Source organism: Bufo bufo, chromosome 3, assembly GCF_905171765.1.
Source record: "Bufo bufo chromosome 3, aBufBuf1.1, whole genome shotgun sequence".
Taxonomy (NCBI): domain Eukaryota; kingdom Metazoa; phylum Chordata; class Amphibia; order Anura; family Bufonidae; genus Bufo; species Bufo bufo.
Genome location: NC_053391.1, coordinates 473,590,446 through 473,616,658, shown reverse-complemented (window position 1 = coordinate 473,616,658; position 26,213 = coordinate 473,590,446).

Here is a 26,213-nt window from a genome sequence, read left to right as displayed (position 1 = left end):
AAAGAATTTTATGTTGAGCACATTTTGGAATTTTTCAGTAATTTTACGTACAAAGGTTCATTTCTGTAACAATTCAAAGCTATAATAAACTTGATTTGCTGAAAAGAAAAATTAATCATGTGAAGTATATTATGCAGAGATTGCGCCAAATTCATTTCACTGTGAATCTCCCTAAAATTTTAAGTAAAGTGAAAAGCGACATATAATATCATATTTTCCTGTCTTCATATACTGCTGCCTATGAAAAGAGTGGAGAACAAAACAAGACATTTGAAACTGTGATTACATCCAATGTCACCACAAGCAATTTAATAAAGTAGGATGCCAGAATTCTGCCAAAACAATGTATTAAATATCAATATCTTTCTTCATGTTTAATTGGCACAGTAAGGATGTACAAATTTGAAATTCTAGAAGGAACTATGTTCATACAAAGTTCCTTTATTGTATATTCAAAATTAAATTGCGGTCGATGATTATTAAGTAATAACTCAGTATGGGAAAAGTAAATATATTTAATATATTATTCACAAACCAAAAGGGAGAGTTCAGCGCTATAGACTGTGATAGCAACTAGAGAAGTAACTGGTAGATGCACAGATTGTATAGGTGCTGTAAGTCATTTTTATTGATTAACTTTATGGTACATTGTCCTCTTAGAAATGTGTGAACAGGTTAAGGCCTCATGCACACGACTGTTCAGTTTTTTAGCGGTCCGCAAACCGCGGATCCGCAAAAAACGGGAGCCGCCCGTGTGCCTTCCGCAATTTACGGAACGGGCGGACCATTGTAGAAATGCCTATTCTTGTTCGCAAAATGGACAAGAATAGAACATGCTATATTTGTTTTGCGGGGCCACGGAACAGAGCAACGGATGCGGACAGCACACTGAGTGCTGTCCGCATCTTTTGCGGCCCCATTGAAGTGAATAGATCCGCACCCGAGCCGCAAAAAATGCGGCTCGGATGTGGACCACAACAACGGTCTTGTGCATGAGGCCTAAGACCTCTGCAAAAAAAAGGATGTGTACAGCATAGTGCATAAAACATGGGGCAGCATGGTAGCTCAGTGGTTAGCACTGGTGCATTGCAGTTCTGGGGTCCCAGGTTCAAATCTGACCAAGAACAACATCTGCATGGAGTTTGTATGTTCTCCCCGTGTTTGTGTGGGTTTTCTCCAGGTACTCCGGTTTCCTAATAGGGACCTTAGATTGTGAGCCCCATTGATGCTAATGTCTGGAAAGCGCTATGGAATATGTCAACACTATATAAGTATCATAAATAAATAATAAATCAAGCCTGTCACAAACAAAATGCAGTCCAGTCAGTAGGAAAGAAGTTGTAGAGCTGAACAGATTGTAGGATGCCCAATTTGAACACTATCAATTAAAGTAATGAAATTTACTAGTAATTTGGAATATTTACTATTAGTGCAAAAATAGACTAAGTGCCCTGTGAAGAATAACCTGAACTATTACTCAAATGTAAGACCTACAAAAAAGACAAAAACAACAACAAAAACATATTCTGACAACATACAGGGAGTGCAGAATTATTAGGCAAGTTGTATTTTTGAGGATTCATTTTATTATTGAACAACAACCATGTTCTCATGAACCCAAAAAACTCATTAATATCAAAGCTGAATATTTTTGGAAATAGTTTTTAGTTTGTTTTTAGTTGTAGCTATTTTAGGGGGATATCTGTGTGTGCAGGTGACTATTACTGTGCATAATTATTAGGCAACTTAACAAAAAACAAATATATACCCATTTCAATTATTTATTTTTACCAGTGAAACCAATATAACATCTCAACATTCACAAATATACATTTCTGACATTCAAAAACAAAACAAAAACAAATCAGTGACCAATATAGCCACCTTTCTTTGCAAGGACACTCAAAAGCCTGCCATCCATGGATTCTGTCAGTGTTTTGATCTGTTCATCATCAACTTTGCGTGCTGCAGCAACCACAGCCTCCCAGACACTGTTCAGAGAGGTGTACTGTTTTCCCTCCTTGTAAATCTCACATTTGATGATGGACCACAGGTTCTCAATGGGGTTCAGATCAGGTGAACAAGGAGGCCATGCCATTAGATTTACTTTTTATACCCTTTCTTGCCAGCCACGCTGTGGAGTACTTGGACGCGTGTGATGGAGCATTGTCCTGCATGAAAATCATGTTTTTCTTGAAGGATGCAGACTTCTTCCTGTACCACTGCTTGAAGAAGGTGTCTTCCAAAAACTGGCAGTAGGACTGGGAGTTGAGCTTGACTCCATCCTCAACCCGAAAAGGCCCCACAAGCTCATCTTTGATGATACCAGCCCAAACCAGTACTCCACCTCCACCTTGCTGGCGTCTGAGTCGGACTGGAGCTCTCTGCCCTTTACCAATCCAGCCACGGGCCCATCCATCTGGCCCATCAAGACTCACTCTCATTTCATCAGTCCATAAAACCTTAGAAAAATCAGTCTTGAGATATTTCTTGGCCCAGTCTTGACGTTTCAGCTTGTGTGTCTTGTTCAGTGGTGGTCGTCTTTCAGCCTTTCTTACCTTGGCCATGTCTCTGAGTATTGCACACCTTGTGCTTTTGGGCACTCCAGTGATGTTGCAGCTCTGAAATATGGCCAAACTGGTGGCAAGTGGCATCTTGGCAGCTGCAGGCTTGACTTTTCTCAGTTCATGGGCAGTTATTTTGCGCCTTGGTTTTTCCACACGCTTCTTGCGACCCTGTTGACTATTTTGAATGAAACACTTGATTGTTCGATGATCACGCTTCAGAAGCTTTGCAATTTTAAGAGTGCTGCATCCCTCTGCAAGATATCTCACTATTTTTACTTTTCTGAGCCTGTCAAGTCCTTCTTTTGACCCATTTTGCCAAAGGAAAGGAAGTTGCCCAATAATTATGCACACCTAATATAGGGTGTTGATGTCATTAGACCACACCCCTTCTCATTACAGAGATGCACATAACCTAATATGCTTAATTGGTAGTAGGCTTTTGAGCCTATACAGCTTGGAGTAAGACAACATGCATAAAGAGGATGATGTGGTCAAAATACTCATTTGCCTAATAATTCTGCACGCAGTGTACTGCAGCAAGCCATGACAGCAATATTCATGCAGTAAACACCTATAATATCATCCCTCAGCTGCTTCACTTTCCCAGACGGGCATGGGTGCCGTTCTACTCAACCACCTACTCCTGCTGAGCGAATGCTGAATATGCCTGCAATAGTGGTTACAAACCTGCAGGTGAAACTCAAAAAATTTGAATATCGTGCAAAAGTCCATTTATTTCAGTAATGCTAATTAAAAGGAATTGCATTAATGCAGCCTAAAATTAGAATTTTGTGAAAAGGTTCAATATTCTAGGCTCAAAGTGTCACACTCTAGTCAGCTAATTAATCCATACCCCCTAAGCAAAGGGTACCTCAAAATTGTGACTTTGGGGTTTCATAAACTGTAAGCCATAATTATCCAAATTATAACAAATAAAGGCTTGAAATATCTCGCTTTGCATGTGATGAGTCTATTTCATATATTAGTTTCACCTTTTAAGTTGCATTACCGAAATAAATGAACTTTGCACGATATTCAAATTTTTCGAGTTTCACCTGTATATAATAGCTAATGTACAGTACAGACCAAAAGTTTGGACACACCTTCTCATTTAAAGAGTTTTCTTTATTTTCACGACTATGAAAATTATAGATTCACACTGAAGGCATCAAAACTATAAATTAACACATGTGGAATTATATACATAACAAACAAGTGTGAAACAACTGAAAATATGTAATATTCTAGGTTCTTCAAAGTAGCCACCTTTTGCTTTGATTACTGCTTTGCACACTCTTGGCATTCTCTTGATGAGCTTCAAGAGGTAGTCCCCTGAAATGGTTTTCACTTCACAGGTGTGCCCTGTCAGGTTTAATAAGTGGGATTTCTTGCCTTATAAATGGGGTTGGGACCATCAGTTGCGTTGAGAAGTCAGGTGGATACAGAGCTGATAGTCCTACTGAATAGACTGTTAGAATTTGTATTATGGCAAGAAAAAAGCAGCTAAGTAAAGAAAAACGAGTGGCCATCATTACTTTAAGAAATGAAGATTAGTCAGTCAGCCGAAAAATTTGGAAAACTTTGAAAGTAAGGGCTATTTGACCATAAAGGAGAGTGATGGGGTGCTGCGCCAGATGACCTGGCCTCCACAGTCACCGGACCTGAACCCAATCGAGATGGTTTAGGGTGAGCTGGACCGAAGAGTGAAGGCAAAAGGGCCAACAAGTGCCAAGCATCTCTGGGAACTCCTTCAAGACTGTTGGAAGACCATTTCAGGGGACTACCTCTTGAAGCTCATCAAGAGAATGCCAAGAGTGTGCAAAGCAGTAATCAAAGCAAAAGGTGGCTACCTTGAAGAACCTAGAATATGACATATTTTCAGTTGTTTCACACTTGTTTCACACTTGTTAATTCATAGTTTTGATGCCTTCATAGTCATGAAAATAAAGAAAACTCTTTGAATGAGAAGGTGTGTCCAAACTTTTGGTCTGTACTGTATGTGGTTATACTCATGTCTTATGGATATGCAGCTTGCAGTACATATAGGTTACATACAAATGGTGAACAGCAGTGGACCAATGTGAAAAAATACATATCTATAGAGAACAGCATGCCCAGCATCTGTGTGTCAGTCTATAGAGGATGGGTCAAGCCTAAGTTATAGATGAAATATGGAGGGGATCAAATCTATTCTGCAGAGAACTACAATACCTCTATGCCTTCTTAACATACATGCAAATAAACAAATACATTTTTCTTCAGCATTTTTACATTTTTTAGAAGTGATTTCTTTTAAACATGCATTTTGTCAGATTTTTTCACATCCTATATAGACATAGAAACATAGAATGTGTCGGCAGATAAGAACCATTTGGCCCATCCAGTCTGCCCAATATACTAAATACTATGGATAGCCCCTGGCCCTATCTTATATGAAGGATGGCCTTATGCCTATCCCATGCATAGGAAAAACTCCAGAAAGACGATGCTAGACCATAGAGAAAAACATATGGCTCACACATCCACTTAAGATAGAAGGTGTAGCAGCACTAAGGGTATACCGGCCTTAATATGGTGGTGCACGCGGTGTTGAACGTCAGTCTGTAGCATCCCTCCAAGTAAGCATCCAAAAAAATAGTAAAACCGCAGCACTCTTGTCTCTTTAATCCCTTTATTCCATCAAATTCATGCGACGTTTCCATGAAGAAAAATGCTTCATGTAGAGCATGCTGAATTAAAAAACACAAGGCCACTCAAAGCAAAAATGCGCATTTTATGCAATTATATTTTACACAATAGACTTCAAAGTAACATCTGGTAGCAAAAAGAAAAAAATAAAGAAAACAAGCTCAAAAACATGTGGGAAACGAATCATAGTAACCTGAAAATGCAATTATTAGTTACAGCATAAGCCTCTTGCACATGAACGCTGTGCATACGGCGGGTACGCAATACACGGCACCGGCCCGTGTGCACTCCACATCATGGATGCGGACCCATTCACTTGAATGGGTCCTCAATCACGGAGGTGCAGAACGGAAGCATGGATCGGAACCCCACGGAAGCACTAAGGAGTGCTTCCGTGGTGTTTCTGTCCGTGTCTCCGCACCACAAAAAATTAGAACTTGTGGTCCCCAATGCACGGAACTGATGCACAACGTTCGTGTGCAAGAGGCCTAAAGGTGTTGCCAAGTTTCTTGACCCTCACCCCAAGCAAACAGGAGCTGTGGATAAAGCAACACTTACCTTCTCCCCACCACTCCATTCTGGCTCTGTGGCTCCTAGGCTCTTTTCACTGGACTTTCAGTAACATGCATGGCTGCAGCCAATAACTGGCCTCAGTGGTGACGTGTTCCCAAGCCACCACATGACACAGCAGTGACAAGCCCTTTGGGGACACGTCAGTGCTGAGGTCAGTCATTTAGTGCAGTGGCACATGTGACTTTGTCCAATGAAAAGGGCTTGGGAGCCAGGGATACTGAAAGTAGCTGTAGGGAGCAGGGTAAGTATGGATTTATCCATAGGTCCTGTTTGCTGGGTGTTTGGGATGGGGGGGGGGGGGGCACACGAGGAATTAAACAAAATCCTGGACAACCCCATTAAACTCTCTCAGTATAGAGAGAACAGATTTTACCAGCATCAGCTTTCATATCACCTACAAGAAATATTGTTTATTCACTCTTTTCCTTACATGTGTGCTAAATGACCCCTATATTTTCCTTTTTTTTCTGGATTTATCTTTTGGAGAAGCAATTTGTTTAAAAACTACATATCAATGAATGCCAATCAGTATTTCTAAGAAAAAAAAAACTGTTTTGCCCAAATTAATGTAATTTATAACAGAACTGCTCTTTAATGCTGGTCATGGGCATGCGTACGTTTATAGAGAATGTTTGGGAATTGGATACAATTACATGATGTAATTATGAGTGTTTGTAGGAAGAAATGTACAATACTGACCCTCGGGCACACTACACTACAAAAAAGAAGGCATGTTATAAATACAACACTATTATGGTAAAGCTAGAAACTTATGTAACTTGTTAGTGTCTCTTTGTCTGATGACTTCATTTTGTTTAGAGTTTTCTTCCATGTATTGTGTTATACAATTGGTCAGCAAAGTACTGCATTTATAGTTAACAAACGATACTATATATATATATATATATATATATATATATATATATATACACACACACACACATGGAACATCTGTCACACACACACAATGAAAGGTCACAGTATTTCAGAGTCCTAAGGAGCTTTATTTCACCTGTTTTCTGTATATATTTCCTGAAAAAATGATTCATTACAAGTTACAACAGAATTCTATACAGTCTAGCAACAGTGTTAGTGCTCATGCACATGGCCATAGCCGTTTTTGTGGTCTGCAAATTGCGATCCGCAATGTGTTCCGTCTTTTTACGGAATGTCCAGCCCATAATAGGACTATCCTATCCGTGTCCATAATATGGGCAAGAATGGGACATGTTCCGTTTTTTTTGCAGATGCGGACTAAAACAGCGGTCGTGTACATGAGCCCTTAAAGGAAAATTTCACTTTGAAGAATGAGGAGTTAAAGGGAATGTCTCACTACAGCAAATGGCATTTATCACGTAGAGAAAGTTAATACAAGGCACTTAGTAATGTATTGTGATTATCCATATTGCCTCCTTTGCTGGCTGGATAAATTTTTTCATCGCATTATACACTGCTCATTTCCATGGTTACGACCATGTATAATACACAAGACATGTATAATACAATGGAACAATGAATAAAGCCAGAAAAGAAAACAAATTGGACAATCACAATACATTAGTCAGTGCCTTGTATTAGCTTTGTCATTTGCTAAAGTGAGACAACCTTATATTTTCATATAAAATCTGGCAAAAGTTCTGCTTGTGGATATTCCTTGTATGCCCAGAAGGGAAATCTTTAAAGCAGTGGCTCCCCAACCACCCTGGATGATCGTTTGCCGGGCCGCAGCAGCACAGAAGAGGAGATATGCGAGGCGCATGCATGCTGGACGTGCAACTTACACTCAGCTGCAGGTCGTACAGTGGGAAGGAAGGAGAGCATTCTTTCGAACTGAGATGGCAGCCAGCACGGCGTCAGCATCCGGCAAACCCGGGCAAGTGCAGGGGTCCACTCGGGTCTATGCAGCAGATCACTGAACAGTGGGGAATCCCCCAGTGTCACTGAAGAGTCAGGACTCCAGTTCCCAGTTTAGAAGTCCCTGCTCTGACTCCATATATAGCTATGTCCATATATGTAGTCAGTGCTATGAACATGAAGGGGGCATCCCCAAGCATTGTTAGGCCTTATGCACACAACCGTATTTTGTTTCAGTGTCCGATCCGTTTTTTTTGCGGATAGGATGCGGACCTATTCATTTCAATGGGTCCGCAAAGAACGCGGACAGCACACCCTGTGCGGTCCGCATCAGTATGTCCATTCCGTTGCTCTGCAAAAAAACTAGTGCATGTCCTATTTTTTTCTAGTTTGCGGACAAGGATAGGCATTATTACAATGGATCCGCAAAGAAAACGGATGCCATCCGTTTTTTTTTGCGTATCTGCAATTTGCGGACCGCAAAACACATACGGTCGTGTGCATGTAGCCTTATCCTGTGTGTTTAAGTCTAATTTAGCCTATATTTATGAAATGTTCCTGCCAGGATTTGAACTCACAACCTTGTACATTAAAGACAAGAATCTTAACCACTGAGCTACAAAGTTCAATGCTGAACTTCATGGTGGTTCTGCCATGATGTGGCAGTAAAACCCTGATGTTAGTTTCTCATGTATGAGGTATTCCTATACAGCAGAAGTATTATTTTATATTTTTTTAGTAATTGCAATAAATGTATGACACAAAAGAAATGTGTAATTACTAAATATATATATATATATATATATATATATATATTCATACTTCTGATATATATATGAATGCATAATTTGTGGGAAGCTACTACTGAGGTTTTTAGCCAGAATACAGATGTAGCAGGGGTAACACTCAAACTCTTAACTCTAATTTCTTAACTCATCGCGTTATTTTGAAACAAAAGCAATTCAGCCTTTTTTTCCTCTCTGTTATATTCTTCACCATTTTCTTTTGTTTATTTTTATTTTGGGGAAAGTGGGGTGATTTTACTTTTTAAGTTTATTTTTTTATTTTCAAAACTTTTTTTTTTTTACTTTATTTTATAACTTTTTGTTAGGTCCCCAAGTGGACCACAACTTGCAATCATCAGATTACAATTCATACAGAATAATGGAAATTGCTCCATTATTATGTATAAAAATCACTATATCAAAGTTCAGTGCTGCCATCTAGTGGACTGAACTGGGATGAGCCAGGAAGCCTCATTTTTAGAACAGGGTGCTTTCCCCAATCTTCGCTGGGGGAAGGCGCGTCTGAGCAGGAAGCCCGCAATAAAAAAATTTAACACTCTCAGATGCCATGGTGACATTTGACCACAGCATCGGGGTGGTTAAATGTCCAGGTAAGCATTACCGCAGATTGTGGACATTGGTATTGGGTGCCTAGTTGGAGAGCAGGCTCCATGTTTAAAGACCCGACATCTGCCTTACATTCATAGTGGATGCCGGAAAGGGGTTACTTTGTATACGACAGAGCTTTTTTTTCTGCACTGACACTGGAGCTTGTGCAGGTACTTTGGGAAAGAGGGGTTGTATATGCCTGCAAGCGGGTGGGTGAGGGAGGGTCTAGTGCTGTGCAATCCTGGGGTACATGCTGTATGATGACCAGCTCTATTGCTATAGCTTTTTGTGAGCGAGGGGAACTCATTCCTGTGAGGCGAGGGGGCATGAGGGTGCAGATCTGTGTGTGAAGCTTTATGGGGTGTAAATCTGTGAGGGAGGGCCGGAATCAAATAAACGTGACTGTTTTAGTACATTATTACAAGATTGGGGCCCCACTTTTGATTTTGCCCAAGGCCACATTTTGTCTAAAACCGGCCCTGGGCCCACTGTACAGTGGTGTGCCAAAGGGGGCGGCAGACCCTGGGTGCAAGCTCTAAGGGGGGTGTCGGCTGCTATGAGCGCTTCCATCAATACAGATGGAAGCGCCTATTGCTGAGGCACAGGGGAGTCATCTCCCTGCGCTCCTTTTGTCCTCCAGGCCCAGCCCATCAGTGATGTTATGATGTGTGTCTCAATGCTATGCCGGAGTGCAGGAAGATGAGCTGCAGTAATTGAATAAAAAGAACTGTTTTCCAGTAATGATAGCTATTAGTGTTGGGTGAGCATGCTCGGCCGAACACCAGTTCAGCTCGAGCATCGCTTATGCGCGGCCGAATATTCGGCGTGTGCTCCAGCGCGATGCTCGAGTCAGTGTATTTAAATCTAATTTAGCCTCTATTTCTGAAAAGTTTCTGGTTGGATTCGAATTAACAACCTTCTACATTACAGCCAAGAATGTTAAACACTACACTATAGAGCTGCATGGCACCCAAGCTTTGGGAAGTGTTCTACCAACTTTGGTGCTCGACCAACACTAATAGCTATGTTAAGGGTCTACTGTGGGGTCATTACACTGTGAGGGGGCCAGGGTTATTATACTGTGTGAGTGGGCCATTGAGGGGGGGACATTATATTGTGTTAGTGCCCCTTACACAGTATGAGTAGTTTCCCCCACATACAGTGTAATAATTCCTAGTTCCCCCATTCAGTATAATGATCCCCAATGACCCCCCATACAGTATGACTCCTAGTGACCTCCATACAGTATATTGGGGGTCACTAGGGGTTATTATACTGTAGGGGGGGTCACTATATTTTCTGGGGGGCACTGGAGGTCATTATACTGTGTGGAAGCCACAGGGGACATGTCACTGTAAAAAAATGCCACAAGAGGGCACTAAGATGTATCTTCCAGGGGCCCACATGAACCTGGAGCCAGCCACTGCCAGCCAGCCACTGCCACCAATGAAAAGGCTAACAAAAGGGTTTGTGAGGATGTCTCTGCCCCACCAATGGAAATAAACATGATGGCCTGGAGGGGAGGTCATTCGGGTGGGCAGAGTTTTTTTTAACTAGTTTCGGAGCAAGGGATGGAGGGGGAGAATGACCTGGGAGCGCAGTTCCTCTTCCTGTCATGGGCACCGCATTGAAAATATCAGAGACAGACATCCCAAAAAACCTCTGCAATAGAGGCTAGCGCAGAACATCCCAGTGCGGCAGAGCCCAGTGCAACAGAGCCCAGTGCGATAAAGCCCAGTGCGACATCCAAGTGCAGCAGAGCCCAGTGCGATAGAGCCCAGTGCAACCTATCCCAGTGCAGCAGAGACCAGAGTGACAGATTCCAGTGTGACACAGCCCAGTGCAGCAGAACCCACTGCGACAGATCCCAGTGCAGCAGAACCCACTGCGACAGATCCCAGTGCAGCAGAACCCACTGCGACAGATCCCAGTGCAGCAGAACCCACTGCGACAGATCCCAGTGCAGCAGAACCCACTGCGACAGATCCCAGTGATCCCTGTGACACAGCCTGGTGCAGAAGAGCCCAGTGTGACAGATTCCAGTGTGACACAGCCCGGTGCAGAAGAGCCCAGTGTGACAGATTCCAGTGTGACCAAGCCTGATGCAGCAGAGCCCAGTGTGACAGATTCCAGTGCGACACAGCCCAGTGTGACAGAGCACAATGCAGCAGAACCCAGTGCGACAGATTTCAGTGTGACACAGCCCGGTGCAGCAGAGCCCAGTGTGACAGATTCCAGTGTGACAGAGCCCGGTGCAGCAGAGCCCAGTGTGACAGATTCCAGTGTGACAGAGCCCGGTGCAGCAGAGCCCAGTGTGACACAGCCCAGTGTGACAGAGCACAATGCAGCAGAGCCCAGTGTGACAAAACCCAGTGCAGCAGAACCCAGTAACCACCAGCTCCTAGCCAGTTTTGTAGAGCCATTTCAGGTATAGTTATAATGCCAGCCTGAAATAAAAGCGGACAAGTGGAAGGCTGAAAAGTCAGCCTGAATTTGTGGGAGGGGCATCTTACCTTTTTAAGCTCCAGCACCCAGCTCCTCAGGGCGCTTCTGTTCACAGGTGCGCAGCTGCTGCTGGGTGTCATTAGCAAACTAGCTTCTCTGGTGGTAGGAGTCTTTCTTTGCAGCATGGAGCCAGAATAGAGCTTGTTATTTTGCTCTCTGCTACCGTAGCACGCACGCGCCATACTACGTAAGTAGGTTGGGCCGGGGCCGTCTCTCCTGGCCGGTTGGAACCGACTTTGCTAGCAAACGGGAGGCTTTGCCTCAGAATCTGCTACCTCAGGTTTGCTCGTTGGGGCTAAATACTTCTATTTCTTTTCAACTTGGTTTCGTGTCTCCCCCTCCCCCCGCTACCACCATCCTTAGACTTCATGTATTTCACTGCTCCATGTACTTAAAAACCCTGCCGCACTTTCATGCTCTGCTGTTATCCTGAGCGGCATTTACACTTTCGGCTTTTATTTCATGTCTTATGCTGCATCCGCACGTCCTTACTGTCCAGTACTTTCCTACTCTTGGTTTGCATTCACTCAGATTGGTCTCACATTCAAGCTACGGTCACCTGTTGGCTGTTACATCTCATTCCGTACCCAGCCGACAGCCGGATCCGTATTACACGCCTGTTATTACATGTTGTATACTCGGCTTACAGCTGCTACTGTTACTCCATTTTTATTCTCTGGACGCACCACCCTGGTGTTCACACCTTGCTCCACTCACAACCAGAGCTGCGTTCATGCGTCGACTGATATACCATGTTTTCTCTGCTCACTGTGAGAGCTGTGTTTACACGTCCGCTGTCACAACATGTTCATACTAGGCTTGTTTCAGAGCTGCATTCACTTTCACTGTTACATCATGTTTATGCTCCACTCACATTTAGAGCTTCTGTTCTACCAATTTCATTCTTGGCCACACCCAGAGGTGCATTCACACTACGCTGTCAAATCATTTTTTCACTCCACCCTCGACCAGAGTTGCATTCATCCGTCTATCGATATATCAGGTTTACTCTACTCACACCCAGAGCTGCGTTCACACATCCTATGCTACTACAGGTTCTTTCCATGTCTGCTGTCACATCAAGTTAATATTCCGTTCACATCCAAAGCGGCATCTGCATGTCTGCTTTTACATCTTGTCCTATACTCCATTCCCATACTCAGAGCTGCGCCCATACTTTTTTTTTTTTTTTTTTTTTTTTTTTTGGTACCACTCACATCCAAAGCCCCATTTGTTGTTACATCATGTGCTGTACTCCTTCTTCTTTAATCCTGGTTCATATTCACTCAGACTGGTCTCCTTTTAAAAGAAAAAAAAAACTCGCTTCCACTACTGCAGTCCGAGTCGTCCGCCGCCTGTACGCGTCTCCAGGGGCTCCTCCGATCAGCGCATGTTGAGAACCACTGCTGTGTTCCAGCGTGGAACGCACGTCGAGACGCGTTCCCGGATCCGGCTATCCCACCACTCTCAGGCGGCTTCAGGACCGGTAAGCTCTGTCCAGCAGGTCATCCCCTACACAAGGGTCCCACCGATCCATTCCCTGATGTCTCCGGGCTTCCGGCCGTGGAGTCGGCGTGCGTTCCAGCGTGGAACGCACGTGGATATCCTCTCCCGGTTTCGGATCTTCCACCGCTCACATGCGGCTCAGGACGGGTAAGCTCCGTCCCTCAGTTCACCCCCTCCACAAGGGCCCCACCGATCCATCATCTGATGTTTCTTTGCTAAAAGGAAACATGAGCTCTGCTACATCTGTAATACAGTTATCTCCTCCTGGGGCATCTTGATCTGGTTGCCCTGTAGATTCAGCATTATTTGGGGCGTCAGGAACCCTGATGCCTGAAAGGATAATGGATCATGCTGCGCTCCTGCCACTCACTCTCCTGGTTGTGGGGGCGGCGTGCGTTCCAGCATGAAACGCATGTCGATAACACGCTGCTATGGATAGCATAGGTTGGGGAGTCCAAGCAATCCTGTTCATGCGCTCGGTGGGACGCATGCCTGGTTCATAGGACAATGGGTAGATCTAGTCCGGGCGGCACACGCAATACCACATTTTAGGTCTGGGGGTCACATGCAGATGCATTTATAACAGGGAGTCTTCGTAATGCAACAAGGGGAGATCTGGGGGTCTCGCCAGATGTAGATTAGGGCTTAACCTCATTAACGTTATATGGTTAGTCACACTGCTCAGGGAAATTGTCTCACATGGTAGGTTAGATACTACAGATTAGCCGATGGTACCAAACTCGTTAGGTTTGGTTGACGCAGACAATACCACTCAGGGCTTAGATATAGCTTCTCAGCACAGGTTTACTCTGTTTAGCTTGCATACACGGACGCAGCAGATTGTTAGAAAGTCCAATTGCCATGAGCTCGACCCACCGGGTTGGAAACTCGCAGCTTTGGACCAAACTCCATACGCGGTCACTGCTCACTGATCATTTGCCTGCCGTTACCTGTACCGATTTGTAGGGGCGGCAGGATCGTGCGGTATGTGTATGTGCTTTTATTCATGTGCCGCTGTCTTCCGCTGGATCGCCCAGGCTCATGCCTGGCCCTGTCTCCTGGATCGCCCAGACTCATACCTGGCCCTATATCCTGGTTCGCCCAGGCTCATACCTGGCCCTGTCTCCTGGTTCGCCCAGGCTCATACCTGCCTCTGTCTCCTGGTTCGCCCAGGCTCATACCTGCCTCTGTCTCCTGGTTCGCCCAGGCTCATACCTGCCTCTGTCTCCTGGTTCGCCCAGGCTCATACCTGCCTCTGTCTCCTGGTTCGCCCAGGCTCATACCTGCCTCTGTCTCCTGGTTCGCCCAGGCTCATACCTGCCTCTGTCTCCTGGTTCGCCCAGGCTCATACCTGCCTCTGTCTCCTGGTTCGCCCAGGCTCATACCTGCCTCTGTCTCCTGGTTCGCCCAGGCTCATACCTGCCTCTGTCTCCTGGTTCGCCCAGGCTCATACCTGCCTCTGTCTCCTGGTTCGCCCAGGCTCATACCTGCCTCTGTCTCCTGGTTCGCCCAGGCTCATACCTGCCTCTGTCTCCTGGTTCGCCCAGGCTCATACCTGCCTCTGTCTCCTGGTTCGCCCAGGCTCATACCTGCCTCTGTCTCCTGGTTCGCCCAGGCTCATACCTGCCTCTGTCTCCTGGTTCGCCCAGGCTCATACCTGCCTCTGTCTCCTGGTTCGCCCAGGCTCATACCTGCCTCTGTCTCCTGGTTCGCCCAGGCTCATACCTGCCTCTGTCTCCTGGTTCGCCCAGGCTCATACCTGCCTCTGTCTCTTGGTTCGCCCAGGCTCATACCTGCCTCTGTCTCTTGGTTCGCCCAGGCTCATACCTGCCTCTGTCTCCTGGTTCGCCCAGGCTCATACCTGCCTCTGTCTCCTGGTTCGCCCAGGCTCATACCTGCCTCTGTCTCCTGGTTCGCCCAGGCTCATACCTGCCTCTGTCTCCTGGTTCGCCCAGGCTCATACCTGCCTCTGTCTCCTGGTTCGCCCAGGCTCATACCTGCCTCTGTCTCCTGGTTCGCCCAGGCTCATACCTGCCTCTGTCTCCTGGTTCGCCCAGGCTCATACCTGCCTCTGTCTCTTGGTTCGCCCAGGCTCATACCTGCCTCTGTCTCCTGGTTCGCCCAGGCTCATACCTGCCTCTGTCTCCTGGTTCGCCCAGGCTCATACCTGCCTCTGTCTCCTGGTTCGCCCAGGCTCATACCTGCCTCTGTCTCCTGGTTCGCCCAGGCTCATACCTGCCTCTGTCTCCTGGTTCGCCCAGGCTCATACCTGCCTCTGTCTCCTGGTTCGCCCAGGCTCATACCTGCCTCTGTCTCCTGGTTCGCCCAGGCTCATACCTGCCTCTGTCTCCTGGTTCGCCCAGGCTCATACCTGCCTCTGTCTCCTGGTTCGCCCAGGCTCATACCTGCCTCTGTCTCCTGGTTCGCCCAGGCTCATACCTGCCTCTGTCTCCTGGTTCGCCCAGGCTCATACCTGCCTCTGTCTCCTGGTTCGCCCAGGCTCATACCTGCCTCTGTCTCCTGGTTCGCCCAGGCTCATACCTGCTTCTGCCTCCTGGATCGCCCAGGCACGCACCTGCCTCTGCCTCCTGGATCGCCCAGGCACGCACCTACCTCTGTCTCCTGGTTCGTCCAGGCTTATACCTTCCTTCTGCCTCCTGGATCGCCCAGGCACGCACCTACCTCTGCCTCCTGGATCGCCCAGGCACGCACCTACCTCTGCCTCCTGGATCGCCCAGGCACGCACCTACTTCTGCCTCCTGGATCGCCCAGGCACGCACCTACTTCTGCCTCCTGGATCGCCCAGGCACGCACCTACCTCTGCCTCCTGGATCGCCCAGGCACGCACCTACCTCTGCCTCCTGGATCGCCCAGGCACGCACCTACCTCTGCCTCCTGGATCGCCCAGGCACGCACCTACCTCTGCCTCCTGGATCGCCCAGGCTCGCACCTACTTCTGTCTCCTGGATCACCCAGGCTCACACCTACTTCTGTCTCCTGGTTCACCCAGTCCCGTCACCCTCCTCAGTTATGTTCTCTTTTTCCTTCCGAACCTTATGATTTGCCCTCTCAGGAACGTGTCCTGATCGTTCACTTATGCAACATTTGGATCAAGGTCAGGTGACCCAACACATCGATACAGGTAGTAACCCCTAAGCCAGGTACATTGCCCAGACCGACTCAAGCCTTCTCGTAGGCACCGGTCGTACTACGTTCCGATCTCATATCCCTCCTTGCTCACGCCAGGAACCTGGTTCAGCACTCCCTCTCCCCCAATACCATCAGGAACTACCAAGCCGGTGTCAGGGTTTACGAGGGTTTCGCCAGGTCCCACCCGCAGGTGGCTTGGACGATGTCTCCTACACCCTGGCGGTTATAGCCCACTGTCACCGCAATCGCAGGCTGTCATTCAACACCATCAAGCTGTACCTAGCGGGGAGACAGCACTGCGCAATGCTTCATAACCCGAATGGAGGTTCCATTTTTTCAGTGCAGGCGGTAAAAGCTGCCCTTAGGGATCCAGAAGTGCGGGGACGTCCCTCCCGCCCGTAGGCAGCCTGTCTCCGGCGAGATGTTTAGGCGACTCTCGTCCGCGCTGGATGGATTTCCTTTTTGGCCACTCTCCTAGTTTGATTATTAAGGCAGCCATGTATCTCGGGTTTTACGGGTTCCCCAGGCCAGGTGAGTTCACCAGCACCTCCCCTAAACGTCAGGGGTCGCAGGTGCGACAGTTGTCCTGGGCCCATGTCCATTTCGTCCTCTGGCTCCCTTCCACGAAGGCCAATCAGCAGGGACCACCCTCGGCGGCCAGGTTTTAAAACCTCCAACGATTGGTGGCCAGTCATGGTCCCCCGTCAATTGCTTGCCCTGTTGCAAGATGCCTCCACAGAGGCCCCGCGGCTTCCTTGGCGTGGGGGGGCCCCTGTCGTCAATCCAGTTTGTGTCCCACATCAGAACGCTGGCCTCAGGTCTCGGTTATAACCCGCGTCCTCAGCATCAAAAACGGGGTCCCGGCGCACGTGATTAAATGCATGAGTAGGTGGCGCTCTTCTTGCTTCACGAGATACATCCCGAACCCGCATGTTGAGATTTCCCAGGCATTTTGTAATCTTGCTCTCTGGGTGGTATTAAAGGCTTTTGGTCACTACTCTGCTCTCCTCGTTTATTTTTGCCCACTACTAGGCTTATCCTCGCTCCTGGCTTCCGGCACAACACAGCCAGCTAGGTCAGGGGAAGCGCTTCACCCACTCATCACAGTTAAGCCTCTCCCATAAGTGGAAGGCTGAAAAGTCAGCCTGAATTTGTGGGAGGGGCATCTTACCTTTTTAAGCTCCAGCACCCAGCTCCTCAGGGCGCTTCTGTTCACACCCACCCACCCCCCCTGTTCTCAAACACTCCCTTTAGGGTACGCCCACTACTAGGCTTATCCTCGCTCCTGGCTTCCGGCACAACACAGCCAGCTAGGTCAGGGGAAGCGCTTCACCCACTCATCACAGTTAAGCCTCTCCCATAAATATGAATGTAATAGTAAGGCCTATTTCACACTCCTGGCATAGTTCCTGCATGCTATTCTAGCAGAGAACAGCCTGCCAGAGCTCTCTGGTTCCAGCTTTCCAAGATGTTACCTGAATGTCCTACGGCCCCATGAACTTGGGTCTGGCTGAGATCCAGCCGCTACCCGACAAATATGCCAGGTTTAGTCTGGAGAAATACCACTGTGTAGTCAATGGAGTCAGTGGGCATTCCGGTAACATCCAGTAATGTTGGATCCAGATAGCGTTGGCAGGCTGTTCTCTAGTTCCTATGCCAGTAGTGTGAAATAAGCCTAATACAAAGCAACATTTGAGGTTACTGTGACTCATTACCCACAATGTTGTCAATTTGCCAGTAGCCATTATTTGATGGGGTCGCCTATTATTAATGTGAGGCACATAGTTACTACATTAGTACCTCCAGCTGCTGCACGCTCACCTATCTCAGCTTTTAAAAGAGTTTGAGCATTATTTCCCCAACCACACAAGACCCGCAAACTAGAAAGGAATGGATCCATGACTCCTTTGTAGGCAAGCCTGGTTAATCAAACTACTCTGTGCTGGAAGAAAACCAACTGCTTGATATTGCAAATGATGGAGGCCTTAAAAGTCCATTTGAGATGTCAAATCTCGCAACGTTCTGGATTAAAGGCAGAACATCCTGAGATCGCTACAAAAGCATCCTATCTTTGTGAAGCAGGGTTTTCTGCAGTGACAGCTAGTGATTAGTGATGAGCAGCATAGACAATATTCAAATGTAAGAAAGATATTTTGCAAATTTTTGGCCGAATATTCGCCATAAATTAGCAAATTTGAGAATTTGTGATCTCCAGTCATTGTTTACTTGATTGAGAAAAATCGGCAATGTAATATATTTGCGATAAATTAGCGATTATAATATTCAACACTATTTGCGCATACGAATGTATAGCACTATATTCTAAATATTAGCGAATTCTCAAAGTGGCGATTAAAATTTGCTATTCAAATATTCACGCTCAAAACTACTAGTGATAGACGAACATCAGCCGGGACGATTCGTGAACATGCGTTCGCGATCAAATGTTCGCGAACCACGCAAACTTTAATGGCAGACGAACAAACTTTAATGGCAGCCAGCAAACACTTACTAGAAGTGCACAAATAGTCCAACAACATGGACAGTGATATACCATAAAGCAGGCATGTCCAAACTGCAGCCCTCCAGCTGTTGCAAAACTACAACTCCCAGCATGCCCTAATAGCTGTAAGCTATCCAGGCATGCTGGGAGTTGTAGTTTTGCAACAGCTGGAGGGCCGCAGTTTGGACATGCCTGCCATAAAGGGATCATTAGCAAAAATTCCCACCAAAAATATGTATTTTAATCAGGGGCCATTTTTATGCATCTTAAAACTCAAAAATGTGCTCTGCTGGAGCCTAGAAAATGTTTATTGCCTATCGGTTTGATACATACAAATGTGCAGCACTCCACAATTTTGTATCCTGCAGAGTCCATTAAAAAAATGCAAACGTTAACGTACATTTTTTTTCTACCATGGAACTGTATGGTGAACGGACGCCACTATACGGCATCGGTCTGAGGCATCTGTTAACACATATATTTTTGGTATGCATTAAATGGATGGCAGAAATAGAATGTGAACCCAGACCTAGTGTCAGAATAAGCCCCAGTACACAGCGGAGCAGCGTGGAGGAGAGGGGAGGCCGCGATGTACTGACAGAGCGCTACCTGGTCCTGGTGGTCAGGGATGAGGACTGTTTCCCAAGGATCATTTTCTACTGGGAAATATAAGGCACAGTATAATACACTAGAATCTATATAATATAAAGATATTAGCCCTACCCCCGAAAAATAATACAATTAGGTGGTCATTTATTATATAGAAATACTTCTATGTTAGGCGTATTTCTGACACAGATTGTGGTGCAAAGGTCCTTGGCACCGCAAGCTGCATATTTTTCTGCTCATGCCAGGTCTAAAAAAGGATGGCGTGGGCAGGGAAAGGGATACAGTTATGGCCATCCAGTTATTGGATACCATCGCCATACATTGACTGGATAACACTTCTGTACAGTGACCGGATAAAAGGGTATAAGAGGACACAGCACAGGGAATGACTAGGAACACTGCACACAGTGTGGTAAGAGGGCACAATGCAGGGTATAATGGGGCACAGTACATGGTGAGGGACACAGTACGAGGTGGGGGGCACAGTCACAGAACCCTGTGACACTAGAAGGTCCTTATGGTGAATGCGGCTCATACGCAACCATAATGAGAGGCAGAGGAGTGAGACAGGGGTGTGATTATGTGGCTAGAGATAAAAAAAAAAAAAAAAATGTAACTTTCGGCCAGTACAGGCCCCAAAAATTAGGCAATAGGCATTTACCTGACAGCAAAGAACTGTGGATTCTGTGGCTGGAGGTACATTAGCCGGTCACAGTATATAAATGTAACTGTCGCGAACAGCGAACGTGAATTTCCGCAAATGTTCGCGAACGGGCGAACCGCCATAGACTTCAATAGGCAGGCGAATTTTAAAACCAACAGGGACTCTTTCTGGCCACAATAGTGATGGAAAAGTTGTTTCAAGGGGACTAATACCTGGACTGTGGCATGCCGGAGGGGGATCCATGGCAAAACTCCCATGGAAAATTACGTAGTTGACGCAGAGTCGGGTTTTAATCCATAAAGGGCATAAATCACCTAACATTCCTAAATTGTTTGGAATAACGTGCTTTAAAACATCAGGTATGATGTTGTATCGATCAGGTAGTGTAACGGTTACGCCCCCCTTCACAGTGACAGACCAAACTCCCCGTTTAACGCACCGCAAACAGTCCATTTGCACAACCGCAAACTCCCCATTTGCACAAGGTTGGATACCAAGCTAGCCATGTCCCGTTCCTTGTCCTCACTGATGTCATTGAAGGTCTCTTCCTCCACCCAGCCACATACAACACCAAGGGTCCCCGAAAGGTGATAACAAGCCCCCTGGGACGCCTGCTGTGGTTGGTCTTCCACCTCCTCAAAGCCACCTTCCTCCTCTGACTCCTCTTCTTCAGACTCCTCTCTCCGCGTTGCCGCAGGTCCAGCAATCGACGACGACAAGGCTGCTTCTGGTGGTGATGGGGACCACAACTCTTCCTCTTCATGCTCATCTATGGCCTGATCCAGCACTCTTCGCAGGGCACGCTCCAGAAAAAATGCATATGGGATGAGGTCGATTATGTTGCCTTGGGTTTGACTGACTAGGTTTGTCACCTCCGCAAAAGGACGCATGAGCCTACAGTAACGTGGCCAAAAAATACCCAGCTCCGCAGAGGTTGTCCTCTTTTTGTAAATAAAAAAAATATGTTCTTACCAGTTTAATCTCTGTTTTGTCCCCTATCAGGGGCCGGTGTATGGAATAGATTTTAGGAACCGGGAGATGGAAAAAGATGCTTGGTTGGTCCTCTTACTTCCAATTTGGGGCACTGTGCGTGCGCCGTGCAATACACTGTTCCACCCTATATTAGTGGTATGTTAAGTAGTACTATTCCTATCAGTTTAATCCGTGTTACATCCCCTATAAGGGGACGTGTATCGAATAGAGTTTAGACAACCACAAAGAGTTGTCAATAGTTGACACACTCATGACATACATTTTATTCCTCTATGCGTCAATCTTGGTGTAGTGATGACTGTGCTCTTGCACACGTTTGGGAGATTGCAGGCAATGGCGGTTTTTCAAAGCCTATGGTCGTGCTGAGGTAGTTCAGTGACAGTTAAGTGACCCAGAAAACAATGATTCTGCAGTGTGGGCCCATTGTTGTCCTAGTAGGCTTTAATGATCACCTTAGATGATCACAAAGAAAATTAATGTTTTTTCTATGCAAAATTATCCAGCCGATCGCTTTTGGTCTGTTCACAATGAAGCAACGACCTTATCATCTGGGGTGTGCCAACATTGCTATTGCCAACACACTCAGAGGTGATCGCTTCATTGTGATACGCAAACCCCTTCACCACAACAAGGTAACGATCACGAAGGGGAATTGACACATGTATGTGCCTTTTTTTTGTTTTGTTTTTGCAGCCACAGTGCAGCACCAGAGGCCAGAAAAATTAGGCATGTACACATGCCTGAAAAATTAGGCATTGTTGCAGCCACTGCTGTAGCAGCGGCCGGATGAATTTATGTTTTCCAGGCAGAAAGTGCACTAAAACATTGCGGCTTGAACCCTAGTTGGTGGCGGAGAAGTCACGCAAGTCATCCGGCATGCAGAGATTAAGTACAGCAGAGTGTGGACCATTTTTAGCCCAAGGCATCTCATCAGGCCTTTTTTAGTCAAATGCATCCCTCACTGTCAGTCCCTTCGGGATCCATGCCTCATTCATCTTAATAAAGGTGAGGTAATCTAGACTTTTTTGACCTAGGCGACTTCTCTTATCAGTGACAATACCTCCTGCTGCGCTGAAGGTCCTTTCTGACAAGACACTTGAAGCTGGGCAGGCCAGAAGTTCTATCTCAAATTGGGATAGCTCATGCCACAGGTCAAGCCTGCACACCCAGTAGTCAAGGGGTTCATCGCTCCTCAGAGTGTCGATATCTGCAGTTAAGGCGAGGTAGTCTGCTACCTGTCGGTCGAGTCGTTCTCTGAGGGTGGACCCCGAAGGGCTGTGGCGATGCGTAGGACTTAAAAAGATCCGCATTTCCTCCATCAACAACACGTCTGTAAAGCGTCCTGTCCTTGCCGGCGTGGTTGTGGTAGGAGGAGGATTACTTTCACCTCTTCCCCTGTTAGATTCCCGTTGTGCTGTGACATCACCCTTATACGCTGTGTAAAGCATACTTTTTAACTTGTTTTGGAACTGCTGCATCCTTTCCGACTTCCGGTAATTCGGTAACATTTCAGCCACTTTCTGCTTATACCGGGGGTCTAGTAGCGTGGCCACCCAGTACAGGTCGTTCTCCTTCAGCCTTTTTATACGAGGGTCCCTCAACAGGCATGACAGCATGAAAGACCCCATTTGCACAAGGTTGGATGCAGAGCTACTCATGTCCCGTTCCTCGTCCTCACTGATCTCATTGAAGGTCTGTTCTCCCCCCCCAGCCACGTACAACACCACGGGTACCAGATAGGTGACAACGAGCACCCTGGGATGCCTGCTGTGGTTGGTCTTCCTCCTCCTCAAAGCCACATTCCTCCTCTGACTCCTCTTCCTCAGACTCCTCTTCCAGCGTTGCAGCAGGTCCAGCAAGCGATGCTGATAAGGCTGTTTCTAGTGGTGATGGTGACCACAACTCTTCCTCTTCGCACTCATCTACGCACGATCCAGCACTCTTTGCAGGGCACGCTCCAGGAAGAAAACAAATGGGATTATGTTGCTGATTGTGCCTTCGGTGCAACTGACTAGGTTTGTCACCGCCTCAAAAGGACACATGAGCCTACAGGCATTGCACATGAGCGTCCAGTAACGTGGCAAAAAAATACCCAGCTCTGCAGAGGCTGTCCTAGCACCCCGGTCATACAAATACTAGTTGATGGCTTTTTCTTGTTGGAGCAGGCGGTCGAACATTAGGAGTGTTGAATTCCAACATGTCGGGCTGTCGCAAATCAAGCACCTCACTGGCATGTTGTTTTGCCGCTGAATATCGGAAAAGTGCGCCATGGCCGTGTAGGAACACCTGAAATGGCCACACACCTTCCTGGCCTGCTTGAGGACGTCCTGTAAGCCTGGGTACTTATGCACAAAGCGTTGTACGATCAGATTCAACATATGTGCCATGCACGGCACATTGTCATGCCCCACTCTGACGATGTGCGGAGGTCGGCCAGGATTGCAGCACGAGTTTAGTGTTTGTTTTGGAGTCGTGCTGGATCCGCCCCTCATCAGGTGCACTGGGTGGAGTCATTAGTTTAAATGGCTCCTCAGCCCAGTGCCCTGAGCGGATTATACTCATCATTGTGGTCTTGGAAGCTAGGAAGGAAGGTTGGCTGTCTGTTCCAGCTCAGGAAGATAAGTGTTATTTCTAGTTGGTTGTTTTGTGTCATCTATCCCATCCAGGTTCTGTGCAAGCAGGCTGTTCCTATTTCCCACTTCACCATCTCAGGGAATTCAGGGTTTTGTCAGCCCAGGCACTGTAGGTGGGCTGAGCAGTGCAGGGAAAGAGGTCAGGGATTAGCTAGGAGGTGACCCTTCCCCTGTCTCTCGCCCAGAGCCTGGTTGGTGCGTTATCTGTTATACTGAGTGCACGCCTGCCGTGACACATGTGTCAACTTGCCCAAATTCAATGCCGCCAACAAATTGCTTCCGTTGTCATACACTACATTGCCGATCTCCAGTTGGTGCGGAGTCAGCCACTGATCCACCTGTGCGTTCAGGGCGGACAGGAGTGCTGGTCCGGTGTGACTCTCTGCTGTCTGGCAAGTCAACCCCAAGATGGCATGACACTGTCGTATCCGGGATGTGGAATAGCCCCTGGGGAGCTGGGGGGTGCAGTTGATGTGGAGCAAGACGCAGCAGCAGAAGAGGACTCAACCGAGGAGGTTAGCGAAGAGGATGGAGTAGGAGGAGTAGAGGAGGTGGCAGCAGGCCTGCCTGCAAGTCGTGGCGGTGTCACCAACTCCTCTGCAGAGCGACGCATTCCATGCTTGGCAGCCGTCAGCAGGTTTACCCAATGCGCAGTGTACGTTATATACCTGCCCTGACCGTGCTTTGTAGACCAGGTATCAGTGGCCAGATGGACCCTTGCCCCAACACTGTGTGCCAGACATGCCATGACTTCCTTTTCCACAATAGAGTACAGGTTGGGTATTGCCTTTTGTGAAAAAAATTCGGCCGGGTACCTTTCACTGCGGTGTCCCAATAGCTACAAAATTTTTGAAGGCCTCAGACTCCACCAGCTTGTATGGTAAAATCTGGCGGCTAAGAGTTCCGACAAGCCAGCTGTCAGACGCCGGGCAAGGGGGTGACTCTGTGACATTGGCTTCTTACGCTCAAACATTTCCTTGACAGACACCTGACTGTGGGCAGATGAGCAGGAACTGCTGAAGGTGAGAGACGGAGTGGAGAAAGGTTGAGAGGGGGCATAGAGGACAGCAGTGGTTGACGTGGCTGAAGATGCTGGACCAGAAGGAGGATGGTGGCTTTGAGTTTGTGTGCTGCTTGTACTCATCATGTGTTGATCCCATAGGTGTTTGTGATGTGAGATCATGTGCCTTCGCAAAGCAGTTGTACCTAGGTGGGTGTTGGACTTCCCACGACTCAGTTTCTTTTGGCACAGGTTGCAAATGGCATCGCTGTTATCAGAGGCAGACACACAAAAAAAAAAATGCCACACTGCTGAGCTTTGCAATGATGGCATTCTGGTGGTGGCAACAGCATGCGTTGATTGGCGTGCTGTCTGGCTGACCCCGGGTGCCGATATATGCTGTCTGACTGTGCCACTAGCTCCTTGCGACGACCTCCCCCTGCTTTCAACTCGTCTGTTCCTCCTCTCTGTCTCCCCATCTGAACTTTCCCCCTGTTCTTCTCTTCGAGCGGGCACCCACGTGGCATCCACGGACACATCGTCATCATCAACTCTGACAACTCAGCAAAGGAAGCAGCAGCGGGTACAACATCATCATCACACCGTACGTCCAGGTGTGTAATGCTGCCTGACTTACACATATCCCTGTTATCTACATCCTCTGGCAATAATGGTTGTGCATCACTCATTTCTTCCAACTGATGTGTAAATAACTCCTCTGACAGATCAAGTGAAGCAGCTGTGGTGCTAGGTGGCGGCAGGCGGGCGAGTGGTAACTTAAGAGGTGTCCGAATCTAAGCTGGATGAGGATGGTGCGTCAAGGTTCCGAGCGGAAGCTGTAGAAGATTGGGTGTCCTGTGTTAGCCAGTCAACTATGTCCTCAGAACTTTTCGAGTTCAGGGTACGTGGCCTCTGAACACTGGGCATTATTCTAGGGCTAAAGGAAATCACAGCACCACGACCACGATGGCCCCTGCGGGGTGGCCTGCCTCTGCCTGTCATTTTTTTTTCGATTAGTGGTACTATGCATGCAAGCTACTGTGACACCAGATATGAGTGTTGGGCACTGGCAGTAGTGGGCACAGTTCACGCTGCGGGCCTGACACGCACGCTGGCAGGCAACTGCAATTATATTACAGAGAAAAAAAAAAAAGCAGACTGATGTACTAGCCCTAAAAAGGGCTTTTTGGGGTGCTGTCAGGACGCTGTCCTTACAGCAGATCAGATGAGTCTTTGAGGACTGGAGTGGACACAGAACACTGGCCTAGCTAACAATTTCCCTATTAAATCAGCAGCAGCTGCACTGTCCCTGCTCTCACTAACACTGCAGCTTCCGAATGAATGTAAGATGGATGCTGTCCTTGCTTTTTGATAGGAGGTGGGAGGGTCTGAGAGGGAGGGTATGCTGCTGATTGGCTGGAATGTGTCTGCTGACTGAGGTACAGGGTCAAATTTTGCTCAATGATGACGAAATAAGGGGCGGACCGAACATCACAAATGTTCGCCCGCCGCGGCGAAAGCGAACAAGCGATGTTCGCCGGGAACTGTTCACCGACGAATAGTTCAGGACATCT